Source organism: Brienomyrus brachyistius, chromosome 2 (genome assembly GCF_023856365.1).
Source record: "Brienomyrus brachyistius isolate T26 chromosome 2, BBRACH_0.4, whole genome shotgun sequence".
NCBI classification, from domain to species: Eukaryota; Metazoa; Chordata; class Actinopteri; order Osteoglossiformes; family Mormyridae; genus Brienomyrus; species Brienomyrus brachyistius.
The window spans coordinates 40,292,917-40,306,956 of record NC_064534.1 but is presented as its reverse complement, the minus strand read 5'-3'; the positions used below and the strand labels follow the sequence as shown (position 1 = coordinate 40,306,956).

Genomic DNA, 14,040 nt, shown 5'->3' with positions numbered 1-14,040 from the left:
AGGGGAGTGATAGATTTAAATTAATCGTGAAGTGGAGCGCCCCCTGTATAAAGTAAAAGTGAGAAAAGCTTACAGCACCTGGTATTCCCAGGTGGTCTCCCATCCAAGTACTAACCAGACCCTACCTTGCTTAGCTTCCGAGTTCAGACGAGATCTTGCGTGTTCAGGGTGGTATGGCCATAAGCGAGAGACGCTACCAAAAACAGCCCTTTTGCATTACACGCCTCTATACATGCCAGTTGGTCCCATTGGATCCTACTCCTGGTTTTTTTTTTTTTTTTTATCTGACTCACACTGCAGCCCCACCATCCAATCGGCAACGCCGGACCCACACCAAACATTCACCAAACTACTCAGCCGGCAGCCTACCACAATTATTCCATTCTTTCCGCATCCGCACACTTCCTTCTCTTTAACTCCTTTTCACTACCGCACAGGTTAATCGCCGCACGTCCCCCGCCAGCAAACATTACTCCTTTGCCTACCGCATGCAGGCTTCTCTTAACGACCCTCTATTATCAACTCCGCTAACAGCCACAAAATCTCCGCCGCACGAAGCCCACTGGTAGCTGCTGAATCACATGCTTCCCCAAAACGTCGCGCTGTCAGAACACTGGGAGCTACACACACCAACAAGTCCATACTGCAGGCTGCAGCCAGAACAATTTTCTACATTCAAACATCGACGGCCTCTTCTCTCTAAAAATTCACCAGACCGCTTCTACCACCAGCAAAGAAGTTTCCATCCCTAATTCCTCTGTGATTCCCACTAACCTAAACATTAAGCTGGCATTGAAGGGTGTGAATTACCCCGGCCAATCTGTTCTTTTAAATACAGCTTTTAGCAAGTTTTGAAAGGAGAAGAGCAGAACTTGCTATGCCAATAATATCGAGTCTTCTGTGGCGAAGTGGTTTTTGCATAGAAAACAAAGCGGTCAGTTGAAGAGGAATAATATCAGTACTTTGTTTAAAACTGTGTGTAAAAAGCTGTCTCTTTATCATTAACAATAAGTTGTAAAACGTGAATGGGGAGTGACAGTCTTCAAGTTTGTGAGAAGATCGCGCCCTGGTGGAATAAAGGCACGAAGAGCTTACAGCACCTAGAATTACCAGGCAGTATTTAGAGTAAAACGGTGTGTAAAAGCTGCCTTTATGAAAGAGAGAAAATAAAAATATATATATAAAATAGTAAAATGGAAGGGGAGTGATAGATTTAAATTAATCGTGAAGTGGAGCGCCCCCTGTATAAAGTAAAAGTGAGAAAAGCTTACAGCACCTGGTATTCCCAGGTGGTCTCCCATCCAAGTACTAACCAGACCCTACCTTGCTTAGCTTCCGAGTTCAGACGAGATCTTGCGTGTTCAGGGTGGTATGGCCATAAGCGAGAGACGCTACCAAAAACAGCCCTTTTGCATTACACGCCTCTATACATGCCAGTTGGTCCCATTGGATCCTACTCCTGGTTTTTTTTTTTTTTTTTATCTGACTCACACTGCAGCCCCACCATCCAATCGGCAACGCCGGACCCACACCAAACATTCACCAAACTACTCAGCCGGCAGCCTACCACAATTATTCCATTCTTTCCGCATCCGCACACTTCCTTCTCTTTAACTCCTTTTCACTACCGCACAGGTTAATCGCCGCACGTCCCCCGCCAGCAAACATTACTCCTTTGCCTACCGCATGCAGGCTTCTCTTAACGACCCTCTATTATCAACTCCGCTAACAGCCACAAAATCTCCGCCGCACGAAGCCCACTGGTAGCTGCTGAATCACATGCTTCCCCAAAACGTCACGCTGTCAGAACACTGGGAGCTACACACACCAACAAGTCCATACTGCAGGCTGCAGCCAGAACAATTTTCTACATTCAAACATCGACGGCCTCTTCTCTCTAAAAATTCACCAGACCGCTTCTACCACCAGCAAAGAAGTTTCCATCCCTAATTCCTCTGTGATTCCCACTAACCTAAACATTAAGCTGGCATTGAAGGGTGTGAATTACCCCGGCCAATCTGTTCTTTTAAATACAGCTTTTAGCAAGTTTTGAAAGGAGAAGAGCAGAACTTGCTATGCCAATAATATCGAGTCTTCTGTGGCGAAGTGGTTTTTGCATAGAAAACAAAGCGGTCAGTTGAAGAGGAATAATATCAGTACTTTGTTTAAAACTGTGTGTAAAAAGCTGTCTCTTTATCATTAACAATAAGTTGTAAAACGTGAATGGGCAGTGACAGTCTTCAAGTTTGTGAGAAGATCGCGCCCTGGTGGAATAAAGGCACGAAGAGCTTACAGCACCTAGAATTACCAGGCAGTATTTAGAGTAAAACGGTGTGTAAAAGCTGCCTTTATGAAAGAGAGAAAATAAAAATATATATATAAAATAGTAAAATGGAAGGGGAGTGATAGATTTAAATTAATCGTGAAGTGGAGCGCCCCCTGTATAAAGTAAAAGTGAGAAAAGCGTACAGCACCTGGTATTCCCAGGTGGTCTCCCATCCAAGTACTAACCAGACCCTACCTTGCTTAGCTTCCGAGATCAGACGAGATCGGGCGTGTTCAGGGTGGTATGGCCATAAGCGAGAGACGCTACCAAAAACAGCCCTTTTGCATTACACGCCTCTATACATGCCAGTTGGTCCCATTGGATCCTACTCCTGGTTTTTTTTTTTTTTTTTATCTGACTCACACTGCAGCCCCACCATCCAATCGGCAACGCCGGACCCACACCAAACATTCACCAAACTACTCAGCCGGCAGCCTACCACAATTATTCCATTCTTTCCGCATCCGCACACTTCCTTCTCTTTAACTCCTTTTCACTACCGCACAGGTTAATCGCCGCACGTCCCCCGCCAGCAAACATTACTCCTTTGCCTACCGCATGCAGGCTTCTCTTAACGACCCTCTATTATCAACTCCGCTAACAGCCACAAAATCTCCGCCGCACGAAGCCCACTGGTAGCTGCTGAATCACATGCTTCCCCAAAACGTCGCGCTGTCAGAACACTGGGAGCTACACACACCAACAAGTCCATACTGCAGGCTGCAGCCAGAACTATTTTCTACATTCAAACATCGACGGCCTCTTCTCTCTAAAAATTCACCAGACCGCTTCTACCACCAGCAAAGAAGTTTCCATCCCTAATTCCTCTGTGATTCCCACTAACCTAAACATTAAGCTGGCATTGAAGGGTGTGAATTACCCCGGCCAATCTGTTCTTTTAAATACAGCTTTTAGCAAGTTTTGAAAGGAGAAGAGCAGAACTTGCTATGCCAATAATATCGAGTCTTCTGTGGCGAAGTGGTTTTTGCATAGAAAACAAAGCGGTCAGTTGAAGAGGAATAATATCAGTACTTTGTTTAAAACTGTGTGTAAAAAGCTGTCTCTTTATCATTAACAATAAGTTGTAAAACGTGAATGGGGAGTGACAGTCTTCAAGTTTGTGAGAAGATCGCGCCCTGGTGGAATAAAGGCACGAAGAGTTTACAGCACCTAGAATTACCAGGCAGTATTTAGAGTAAAACGGTGTGTAAAAGCTGCCTTTATGAATGAGAGAAAAAAAAATATATATATATAAAATAGTAAAATGGAAGGGGAGTGATAGATTTAAATTAATCGAGAAGTGGAGCGCCCCCTGTATAAAGTAAAAGTGAGAAAAGCTTACAGCACAGGGTAATCCCAGTAGGTCTCCCATCCAAGTACTAACCAGACTCTATTCTGCTTGGCTTCTGAGATCGGACGAGATCGGGCGTGTTCAGGGTGGTATGGCCGTGAGCGCGAAAAACTACCAAAAACAGCCCTTTTGCATTACACGCCTCTATACATGCCAGTTAGTCCCATTGGATCCTACTCCTGTTTTTTTTTTTTTTTTTATCTGACTCACACTGCAGCCCCACCATCCAATCGGAAGTGCCGGAACCACACCAAACATTCACCAAACTACTCAGCCGGCAGCCTACCACAATTATTCCATTCTTTCCGCATCCGCACACTTCCTTCTCTTTAACTCCTTTTCACTACCGCACAGGTTAATCGCCGCACGTCCCCCGCCAGCAAACATTACTCCTTTGCCTACCGCATGCAGGCTTCTCTTAACGACCCTCTATTATCAACTCCGCTAACAGCCACAAAATCTCCGCCGCACGAAGCCCACTGGTAGCTGCTGAATCACATGCTTCCCCAAAACGTCACGCTGTCAGAACACTGGGAGCTACACACACCAACAAGTCCATACTGCAGGCTGCAGCCAGAACAATTTTCTACATTCAAACATCGACGGCCTCTTCTCTCTAAAAATTCACCAGAGAGCTTCTACCACCAGCAAAGAAGTTTCCATCCCTAATTCCTCTGTGATTCCCACTAACCTAAACATTAAGCTGGCATTGAAGGGTGTGAATTACCCCGGCCAATCTGTTCTTTTAAATACAGCTTTTAGCAAGTTTTGAAAGGAGAAGAGCAGAACTTGCTATGCCAATAATATCGAGTCTTCTGTGGCGAAGTGGTTTTTGCATAGAAAACAAAGCGGTCAGTTGAAGAGGAATAATATCAGTACTTTGTTTAAAACTGTGTGTAAAAAGCTGTCTCTTTATCATTAACAATAAGTTGTAAAACGTGAATGGGGAGTGACAGTCTTCAAGTTTGTGAGAAGATCGCGCCCTGGTGGAATAAAGGCACGAACAGCTTACAGCACCTAGAATTACCAGGAAGTATTTAGAGTAAAACGGTGTGTAAAAGCTGCCTTTATGAATGAGAGAAAAAAAAATATATATATATGAAATAGTAAAATGGAAGGGGAGTGATAGATTTAAATTAATCGAGAAGTGGAGCGCCCCCTGTATAAAGTAAAAGTGAGAAAAGCTTACAGCACAGGGTAATCCCAGTAGGTCTCCCATCCAAGTACTAACCAGACTCTATCCTGCTTGGCTTCTGAGATCGGACGAGATCGGGCGTGTTCAGGGTGGTATGGCCGTGAGCGCGAAAAACTACCAAAAACAGCCCTTTTGCATTACACGCCTCTATACAAGCCAGTTAGTCCCATTGGATCCTACTCCTGTTTTTTTTTTTTTTTTTATCTGACTCACACTGCAGCCCCACCATCCAATCGGAAGTGCCGGAACCACACCAAACATTCACCAAACTACTCAGCCGGCAGCCTACCACAATTATTCCATTCTTTCCGCATCCGCACACTTCCTTCTCTTTAACTCCTTTTCACTACCGCACAGGTTAATCGCCGCACGTCCCCCGCCGGCAAACATTACTCCTTTGCCTACCGCATGCAGGCTTCTCTTAATGACCTTCTGTTATCAACTCCGCTAACAGCCACAAAATCTCCGCCGCACGAAGCCCACTGGTAGCTGCTGAATCACATGCTTCCCCAAAACGTCGCGCTGTCAGAACACTGGGAGCTACACACACCAACAAGTCCATACTGCAGGCTGCAGCCAGAACAATTTTCTACATTCAAACATCGACGGCCTCTTCTCTCTAAAAATTCACCAGACCGCTTCTACCACCAGCAAAGAAGTTTCCATCCCTAATTCCTCTGTGATTCCCACTAACCTAAACATTAAGCTGGCATTGAAGGGTGTGAATTACCCCGGCCAATCTGTTCTTTTAAATACAGCTTTTAGCAAGTTTTGAAAGGAGAAGAGCAGAACTTGCTATGCCAATAATATCGAGTCTTCTGTGGCGAAGTGGTTTTTGCATAGAAAACAAAGCGGTCAGTTGAAGAGGAATAATATCAGTACTTTGTTTAAAACTGTGTGTAAAAAGCTGTCTCTTTATCATTAACAATAAGTTGTAAAACGTGAATGGGGAGTGACAGACTTCAAGTTTGTGAGAAGATCGCGCCCTGGTGGAATAAAGGCACGAACAGCTTACAGCACCTAGAATTACCAGGAAGTATTTAGAGTAAAACGGTGTGTAAAAGCTGCCTTTATGAATGAGAGAAAAAAAAAAAAAAAAAAAAAAATATATATATATATATATATATATATATAAAATAGTAAAATGGAAGGGGAGTGATAGATTTTAATTAATCGTGAGGTGGAGTGCCCCCTGTATAAAGTAAAAGTGAGAAAAGCTTACAGCACGTGGTATTCCCAGGCAGTCTCCCACCCAAGTACTAACCAGACCCTACCCTGCTTGGCTTCCGAGATCAGACGAGATCGGGCGTGTTCAGGGTGGTATGGCCATAAGCGAGAGCCGCGAACAAAAACAGCCCTTTTGCATTACACGCCTCTATACATGCCAGTTAGTCCCATTGGATCCTACTCCTGTTTTTTTTTTTTTTTTTATCTGACTCACACTGCAGCACCACCATCCAATCGGCAGCGCCGCACCCACACCAAACATTCACCAAACTACTCAGCCGGCAGCCTACCACAATTATTCCATTCTTTCCGCATCCGCACACTTCCTTCTCTTTAAGTCCTTTTCACTACCGAACAGGTTAATCGCCGCACGTCCCCCGCCGGCAAACATTACTCATTTGCCTACCGCATGCAGGCTTCTCTTAAAGACCCTCTGTTATCAACTCCGCTAACAGCCACAAAATCTCCGCCGCACGAAGCCCACTGGTTGCTGTTGAATCACATGCTTCCCCAAAATGTCACGCTGTCAGAACACTGGGAGCTACACACACCAACAAGTCCATACTGCTGGCTGCAGCCAGAACAATTTTCTACATTCAAACATCGACGGCCTCTTCTCTCTAAAAATTCACCAGACCGCTTCTACCATCAGCAAAGAAGTCTCCATCCCTAATTCCTCTGTGATTCCCACTAACCTAAACATTAAGCTGGCATTGAAGGGTGTGAATTACCCCGGCCAACCTGCTCTTTTAAATACAGCTTTTAGCAAGTTTTGAAAGGAGGAGAAGAGCAGACCTTGCCATGCCAATAATAACGAGTCTTTTGTGGTGAAGTTGTTTTTGCATAGAAAACAAAGCGGTGAGATGAAGAGGAATTATATTAGTACTTTGTTTAAAACTGTGTGTAAAAAGCTGTCTCTTTATTATTAACAATAAGTTGTAAAACGTGAATGGGGAGTGACAGTCTTCAAGTTTGTGAGAAGATCGCGCCCTGGTGGAATAAAGGCACGAACAGCTTACAGCAGCTATAATTACCAGGCAGTATTTAGAGTAAAACGGTGTGTAAAAGCTGCCTTTATGAATGAGAGAAAAAATATATATATAAAATAGTAAAATGGAAGGGGAGTGATAGATTTAAATTAATCGTGAAGTGGAGCGCCCCCTGTATAAAGTAAAAGTGAGAAAAGCTTACAGCACCTGGTATTCCCAGGTGGTCTCCCATCCAAGTACTAACCAGACCCTACCCTGCTTGGCTTCCGAGATCAGACGAGATCGGGCGTGTTCAGGGTGGTATGGCCGTAAGCGAAAGATGCGACCAAAAACAGCCCTTTTGCATTACACGCCTCTAAACATGCCAGTTGGTCCCATTGGATCCTACTAATGTTCTTTTTTTTTTTTTATCTGACTCACACTGCAGCCCCACCATCCAATCGGCAACGCCGGACCCACACCAAACCTTCACCAAACTACTCAGCCGGCAGCCTACCACAATTATTCCATTCTTTCCGCATCCGCACACTTCCTTCTTTTTAACTCCTTTTCACTACCGCACAGGTTAATCGCCGCACGTCCCCCGCCGGCAAACATTACTCCTTTGCCTACTGCATGCAGGCTTCTCTTAACGACCCTCTGTTATCAACTCCACTAACAGCCACAAAATCTCCGCCGCACGAAGCCCACTGGTAGCTGCTGAATCACATGCTTCCCTAAAACGTCGCGCTGTCAGAACACTGGGAGCTACACACACCAACAAGTCCATACTGCAGGCTGCAGCCAGAACAATTTTCTACATTCAAACATCGACGGCCTCTTCTCTCTAAAAATTCACCAGACCGCTTCTGCCACCAGCAAAGAAGTTTCCATCCCTAATTCCTCTGTGATTCCCACTAACCTAAACATTAAGCTGGCATTGAAGGGTGTGAATTACCCCGGCCAATCTGTTCTTTTAAATACAGCTTTTAGCAAGTTTTGAAAGGAGAAGAGCAGAACTTGCTATGCCAATAATATCGAGTCTTCTGTGGCGAAGTGGTTTTTGCATAGAAAACAAAGCGGTCAGTTGAAGAGGAATAATATCAGTACTTTGTTTAAAACTGTGTGTAAAAAGCTGTCTCTTTATCATTAACAATAAGTTGTAAAACGTGAATGGGGAGTGACAGTCTTCAAGTTTGTGAGAAGATCGCGCCCTGGTGGAATAAAGGCACGAACAGCTTACAGCACCTAGAATTACCAGGAAGTATTTAGAGTAAAACGGTGTGTAAAAGCTGCCTTTATGAATGAGAGAAAAATATATAGATATATATAAAATAGTAAAATGTAATGGGAGTGATAGATTTAAATTAATCGTGAAGTGGAGTGCCCCCTGTATAAAGTAAAAGTGAGAAAAGCTTACAGCACCTGGTATTCCCAGGAGGTCTCCCATCCAAGTACTAACCAGACCCTACCCTGCTTAGCTTCCGAGATCAGACGAGATCGGGCGTGTTCAGGGTGGTATGGCCGTATGCGAGAGATGCTACCAAAAACAGCCCTTTTGCATTATACGCCTCTATACATGCCAGTTGGTCCCATTGGATCCTACTAATGTTTTTTTTTTTTTTTATCTGACTCACACTGCAGCCCCACCATCCAATCGGCAACGCCGGACCCACACCAAACATTCACCAAACTACTCAGCCGGCAGCCTACCACAATTATTCCATTCTTTCCGCATCCGCACACTTCCTTCTTTTTAACTCCTTTTCACTACCGCACAGGTTAATCGCCGCACGTCCCCCGCCGGCAAACATTACTCCTTTACCTACTGCATGCAGGCTTCTCTTAACGACCCTCTGTTATCAACTCCGCTAACAGCCACAAAATCTCCGCCGCACGAAGCCCACTGGTAGCTGCTGAATCACATGCTTCCCCAAAACGTCGCGCTGTCAGAACACTGGGAGCTACACACACCAACAAGTCCATACTGCTGGCTGCAGCCAGAACAATTTTCTACATTCAAACATCGACGGCCTCTTCTCTCTAAAAATTCACCAGACCGCTTCTACCATCAGCAAAGAAGTCTCCATCCCTAATTCCTCTGTGATTCCCACTAACCTAAACATTAAGCTGGCATTGAAGGGTGTGAATTACCCCGGCCAACCTGCTCTTTTAAATACAGCTTTTAGCAAGTTTTGAAAGGAGGAGAAGAGCAGACCTTGCCATGCCAATAATAACGAGTCTTCTGTGGTGAAGTTGTTTTTGCATAGAAAACAAAGCGGTGAGATGAAGAGGAATTATATTAGTACTTTGTTTAAAACTGTGTGTAAAAAGCTGTCTCTTTATTATTAACAATAAGTTGTAAAACGTGAATGGGGAGTGACAGTCTTCAAGTTTGTGAGAAGATCGCGCCCTGGTGGAATAAAGGCACGAACAGCTTACAGCAGCTATAATTACCAGGCAGTATTTAGAGTAAAACGGTGTGTAAAAGCTGCCTTTATGAATGAGAGAAAAAATATATATATAAAATAGTAAAATGGAAGGGGAGTGATAGATTTAAATTAATCGTGAAGTGGAGCGCCCCCTGTATAAAGTAAAAGTGAGAAAAGCTTACAGCACCTGGGATTCCCAGGTGGTCTCCCATCCAAGTACTAACCAGACCCTACCCTGCTTGGCTTCCGAGATCAGACGAGATCGGGCGTGTTCAGGGTGGTATGGCCGTAAGCGAAAGATGCGACCAAAAACAGCCCTTTTGCATTACACGCCTCTAAACATGCCAGTTGGTCCCATTGGATCCTACTAATGTTCTTTTTTTTTTTTTATCTGACTCACACTGCAGCCCCACCATCCAATCGGCAGCGCCGGACCCACACCAAACCTTCACCAAACTACTCAGCCGGCAGCCTACCACAATTATTCCATTCTTTCCGCATCCGCACACTTCCTTCTTTTTAACTCCTTTTCACTACCGCACAGGTTAATCGCCGCACGTCCCCCGCCGGCAAACATTACTCCTTTGCCTACTGCATGCAGGCTTCTCTTAACGACCCTCTGTTATCAACTCCACTAACAGCCACAAAATCTCCGCCGCACGAAGCCCACTGGTAGCTGCTGAATCACATGCTTCCCTAAAACGTCGCGCTGTCAGAACACTGGGAGCTACACACACCAACAAGTCCATACTGCAGGCTGCAGCCAGAACAATTTTCTACATTCAAACATCGACGGCCTCTTCTCTCTAAAAATTCACCAGACCGCTTCTGCCACCAGCAAAGAAGTTTCCATCCCTAATTCCTCTGTGATTCCCACTAACCTAAACATTAAGCTGGCATTGAAGGGTGTGAATTACCCCGGCCAATCTGTTCTTTTAAATACAGCTTTTAGCAAGTTTTGAAAGGAGAAGAGCAGAACTTGCTATGCCAATAATATCGAGTCTTCTGTGGCGAAGTGGTTTTTGCATAGAAAACAAAGCGGTCAGTTGAAGAGGAATAATATCAGTACTTTGTTTAAAACTGTGTGTAAAAAGCTGTCTCTTTATCATTAACAATAAGTTGTAAAACGTGAATGGGGAGTGACAGTCTTCAAGTTTGTGAGAAGATCGCGCCCTGGTGGAATAAAGGCACGAACAGCTTACAGCACCTAGAATTACCAGGAAGTATTTAGAGTAAAACGGTGTGTAAAACCTGCCTTTATGAATGAGAGAAAAATATATAGATATATATAAAATAGTAAAATGTAAGGGGAGTGATAGATTTAAATTAATCGTGAAGTGGAGTGCCCCCTGTATAAAGTAAAAGTGAGAAAAGCTTACAGCACCTGGTATTCCCAGGAGGTCTCCCATCCAAGTACTAACCAGACCCTACCCTGCTTGGCTTCCGAGATCAGACGAGATCGGGCGTGTTCAGGTTGGTATGGCCGTAAGCGAGAGATACTACCAAAACCAGCCCTTTTGCATTACACGCCTCTATACATGCCAGTTGGTCCCATTGGATCCTACTAATGTTTTTTTTTTTTTTTATCTGACTCACACTGCAGCCCCACCATCCAATCGGCAACGCCGGACCCACACCAAACATTCACCAAACTACTCAGCTGGCAGCCTACCACAATTATTCCATTCTTTCCGCATCCGCACACTTCCTTCTTTTTAACTCCTTTTCACTACCGCACAGGTTAATCGCCGCACGTCCCCCGCCGGCAAACATTACTCCTTTGCCTACTGCATGTAGGCTTCTCTTAACGACCCTCTGTTATCAACTCCGCTAACAGCCACAAAATCTCCGCCGCACGAAGGCCACTGGTAGCTGCTGAATCACATGTTTCCCCAAAACGTCGCGCTGTCAGAACACTGGGAGCTACACACACCAACAAGTCCATACTGCAGGCTGCAGCCAGAACAATTTTCTACATTCAAACATCGACGGCCTCTTCTCTCTAAAAATTCACCAGACCGCTTCTACCACCAGCAAAGAAGTTTCCATCCCTAATTCCTCTGTGATTCCCACTAACCTAAACATTAAGCTGGCATTGAAGGGTGTGAATTACTCCGGCCAATCTGTTCTTTTAAATACAGCTTTTAGCAAGTTTTGAAAGGAGAAGAGCAGAACTTGCTATGCCAATAATATCGAGTCTTCTGTGGCGAAGTGGTGTTTGCATAGAAAACAAAGCGGTCAGTTGAAGAGGAATAATATCAGTACTTTGTTTAAAACTGTGTGTAAAAAGCTGTCTCTTTATCATTAACAATAAGTTGTAAAACGTGAATGGGGAGTGACAGTTTTCAAGTTTGTGAGAAGATCGCACCCTGGTGGAATAAAGGCACGAACAGCTTACAGCACCTAGAATTACCAGGAAGTATTTAGAGTAAAACGGTGTGTAAAAGCTGCCTTTATGAATGAGAGAAATATATATATATATATATTAAATAGTAAAATGGAAGGGGAGTGATAGATTTAAATTAATCGTGAAGTGGAGCGCCCCCTGTATAAAGTAAAAGTGAGAAAAGCTTACAGCACCTGGTATTCCCAGGAGGTCTCCCATCCAAGTACTAACCAGACCATACCCTGCTTGGCTTCCGAGATCAGACGAGATCGGGCGTGTTCAGGTTGGTATGGCCGTAAGCGAGAGATGCTACCAAAAACAGCCCTTTTGCATTACACGCCTCTATACATGCCAGTTGGTCCCATTGGATCCTACTAATGTTTTTTTTTTTTTTTATCTGACTCACACTGCAGCCCCACCATCCAATCGGCAACGCCGGTCCCACACCAAACATTCACCAAACTACTCAGCCGGCAGCCTACCACAATTATTCCATTCTTTCCGCATCCGCACACTTCCTTCTTTTTAACTCCTTTTCACTACCGCACAGGTTAATCGCCGCACGTCCCCCGCCGGCAAACATTACTCCTTTACCTACTGCATGCAGGCTTCTCTTAACGACCCTCTGTTATCAACTCCGCTAACAGCCACAAAATCTCCGCCGCACGAAGCCCACTGGTAGCTGCTGAATCACATGCTTCCCCAAAACGTCGCGCTGTCAGAACACTGGGAGCTACACACACCAACAAGTCCATACTGCTGGCTGCAGCCAGAACAATTTTCTACATTCAAACATCGACGGCCTCTTCTCTCTAAAAATTCACCAGACCGCTTCTACCATCAGCAAAGAAGTCTCCATCCCTAATTCCTCTGTGATTCCCACTAACCTAAACATTAAGCTGGCATTGAAGGGTGTGAATTACCCCGGCCAACCTGCTCTTTTAAATACAGCTTTTAGCAAGTTTTGAAAGGAGGAGAAGAGCAGACCTTGCCATGCCAATAATAACGAGTCTTCTGTGGTGAAGTTGTTTTTGCATAGAAAACAAAGCGGTGAGATGAAGAGGAATTATATTAGTACTTTGTTTAAAACTGTGTGTAAAAAGCTGTCTCTTTATTATTAACAATAAGTTGTAAAACGTGAATGGGGAGTGACAGTCTTCAAGTTTGTGAGAAGATCGCGCCCTGGTGGAATAAAGGCACGAACAGCTTACAGCAGCTATAATTACCAGGCAGTATTTAGAGTAAAACGGTGTGTAAAAGCTGCCTTTATGAATGAGAGAAAAAATATATATATAAAATAGTAAAATGGAAGGGGAGTGATAGATTTAAATTAATCGTGAAGTGGAGCGCCCCCTGTATAAAGTAAAAGTGAGAAAAGCTTACAGCACCTGGTATTCCCAGGTGGTCTCCCATCCAAGTACTAACCAGACCCTACCCTGCTTGGCTTCCGAGATCAGACGAGATCGGGCGTGTTCAGGGTGGTATGGCCGTAAGCGAAAGATGCGACCAAAAACAGCCCTTTTGCATTACACGCCTCTAAACATGCCAGTTGGTCCCATTGGATCCTACTAATGTTCTTTTTTTTTTTTTATCTGACTCACACTGCAGCCCCACCATCCAATCGGCAGCGCCGGACCCACACCAAACCTTCACCAAACTACTCAGCCGGCAGCCTACCACAATTATTCCATTCTTTCCGCATCCGCACACTTCCTTCTTTTTAACTCCTTTTCACTACCGCACAGGTTAATCGCCGCACGTCCCCCGCCGGCAAACATTACTCCTTTGCCTACTGCATGCAGGCTTCTCTTAACGACCCTCTGTTATCAACTCCACTAACAGCCACAAAATCTCCGCCGCACGAAGCCCACTGGTAGCTGCTGAATCACATGCTTCCCTAAAACGTCGCGCTGTCAGAACACTGGGAGCTACACACACCAACAAGTCCATACTGCAGGCTGCAGCCAGAACAATTTTCTACATTCAAACATCGACGGCCTCTTCTCTCTAAAAATTCACCAGACCGCTTCTGCCACCAGCAAAGAAGTTTCCATCCCTAATTCCTCTGTGATTCCCACTAACCTAAACATTAAGCTGGCATTGAAGGGTGTGAATTACCCCGGCCAATCTGTTCTTTTAAATACAGCTTTTAGCA

The 14,040-nt window shown here is 44.6% G+C and overlaps 10 non-coding genes and 2 pseudogenes across 10 annotated transcripts; all 12 read right to left on the bottom strand.

Annotated features, from left to right (window-relative positions):
• Window positions 1–66: 66 nt before the first annotated feature.
• On the bottom strand, window positions 67–185 carry LOC125737168 (5S ribosomal RNA). The gene has a single exon (XR_007396434.1). It is a non-coding gene; the product is annotated as a 5S ribosomal RNA (ribosomal RNA).
• A 1,079-nt stretch (window positions 186–1,264) lies between these two features.
• On the bottom strand, window positions 1,265–1,383 carry LOC125737167 (5S ribosomal RNA). The gene has a single exon (XR_007396433.1). It is a non-coding gene; the product is annotated as a 5S ribosomal RNA (ribosomal RNA).
• A 1,079-nt stretch (window positions 1,384–2,462) lies between these two features.
• Window positions 2,463–2,581, bottom strand: LOC125735760 (5S ribosomal RNA). The gene has a single exon (XR_007395050.1). It is a non-coding gene; the product is annotated as a 5S ribosomal RNA (ribosomal RNA).
• Window positions 2,582–3,661: 1,080 nt separating this feature from the next.
• Window positions 3,662–3,780, bottom strand: LOC125732239 (5S ribosomal RNA; annotated as a pseudogene).
• A 1,079-nt stretch (window positions 3,781–4,859) lies between these two features.
• LOC125732132 (5S ribosomal RNA) lies at window positions 4,860–4,978 on the bottom strand (annotated as a pseudogene).
• A 1,109-nt stretch (window positions 4,979–6,087) lies between these two features.
• On the bottom strand, window positions 6,088–6,206 carry LOC125729089 (5S ribosomal RNA). Its single transcript, XR_007389580.1, has one exon. It is a non-coding gene; the product is annotated as a 5S ribosomal RNA (ribosomal RNA).
• Window positions 6,207–7,283: 1,077 nt separating this feature from the next.
• LOC125732988 (5S ribosomal RNA) lies at window positions 7,284–7,402 on the bottom strand. Its single transcript, XR_007392348.1, has one exon. It is a non-coding gene; the product is annotated as a 5S ribosomal RNA (ribosomal RNA).
• Window positions 7,403–8,480: 1,078 nt separating this feature from the next.
• On the bottom strand, window positions 8,481–8,599 carry LOC125733362 (5S ribosomal RNA). The gene has a single exon (XR_007392707.1). It is a non-coding gene; the product is annotated as a 5S ribosomal RNA (ribosomal RNA).
• Window positions 8,600–9,674: 1,075 nt separating this feature from the next.
• LOC125733436 (5S ribosomal RNA) lies at window positions 9,675–9,793 on the bottom strand. The gene has a single exon (XR_007392782.1). It is a non-coding gene; the product is annotated as a 5S ribosomal RNA (ribosomal RNA).
• A 1,078-nt stretch (window positions 9,794–10,871) lies between these two features.
• LOC125734764 (5S ribosomal RNA) lies at window positions 10,872–10,990 on the bottom strand. Its single transcript, XR_007394067.1, has one exon. It is a non-coding gene; the product is annotated as a 5S ribosomal RNA (ribosomal RNA).
• A 1,077-nt stretch (window positions 10,991–12,067) lies between these two features.
• Window positions 12,068–12,186, bottom strand: LOC125736874 (5S ribosomal RNA). The gene has a single exon (XR_007396142.1). It is a non-coding gene; the product is annotated as a 5S ribosomal RNA (ribosomal RNA).
• Window positions 12,187–13,261: 1,075 nt separating this feature from the next.
• LOC125732987 (5S ribosomal RNA) lies at window positions 13,262–13,380 on the bottom strand. The gene has a single exon (XR_007392347.1). It is a non-coding gene; the product is annotated as a 5S ribosomal RNA (ribosomal RNA).
• Between the last annotated feature and the right edge of the window lie 660 nt (window positions 13,381–14,040).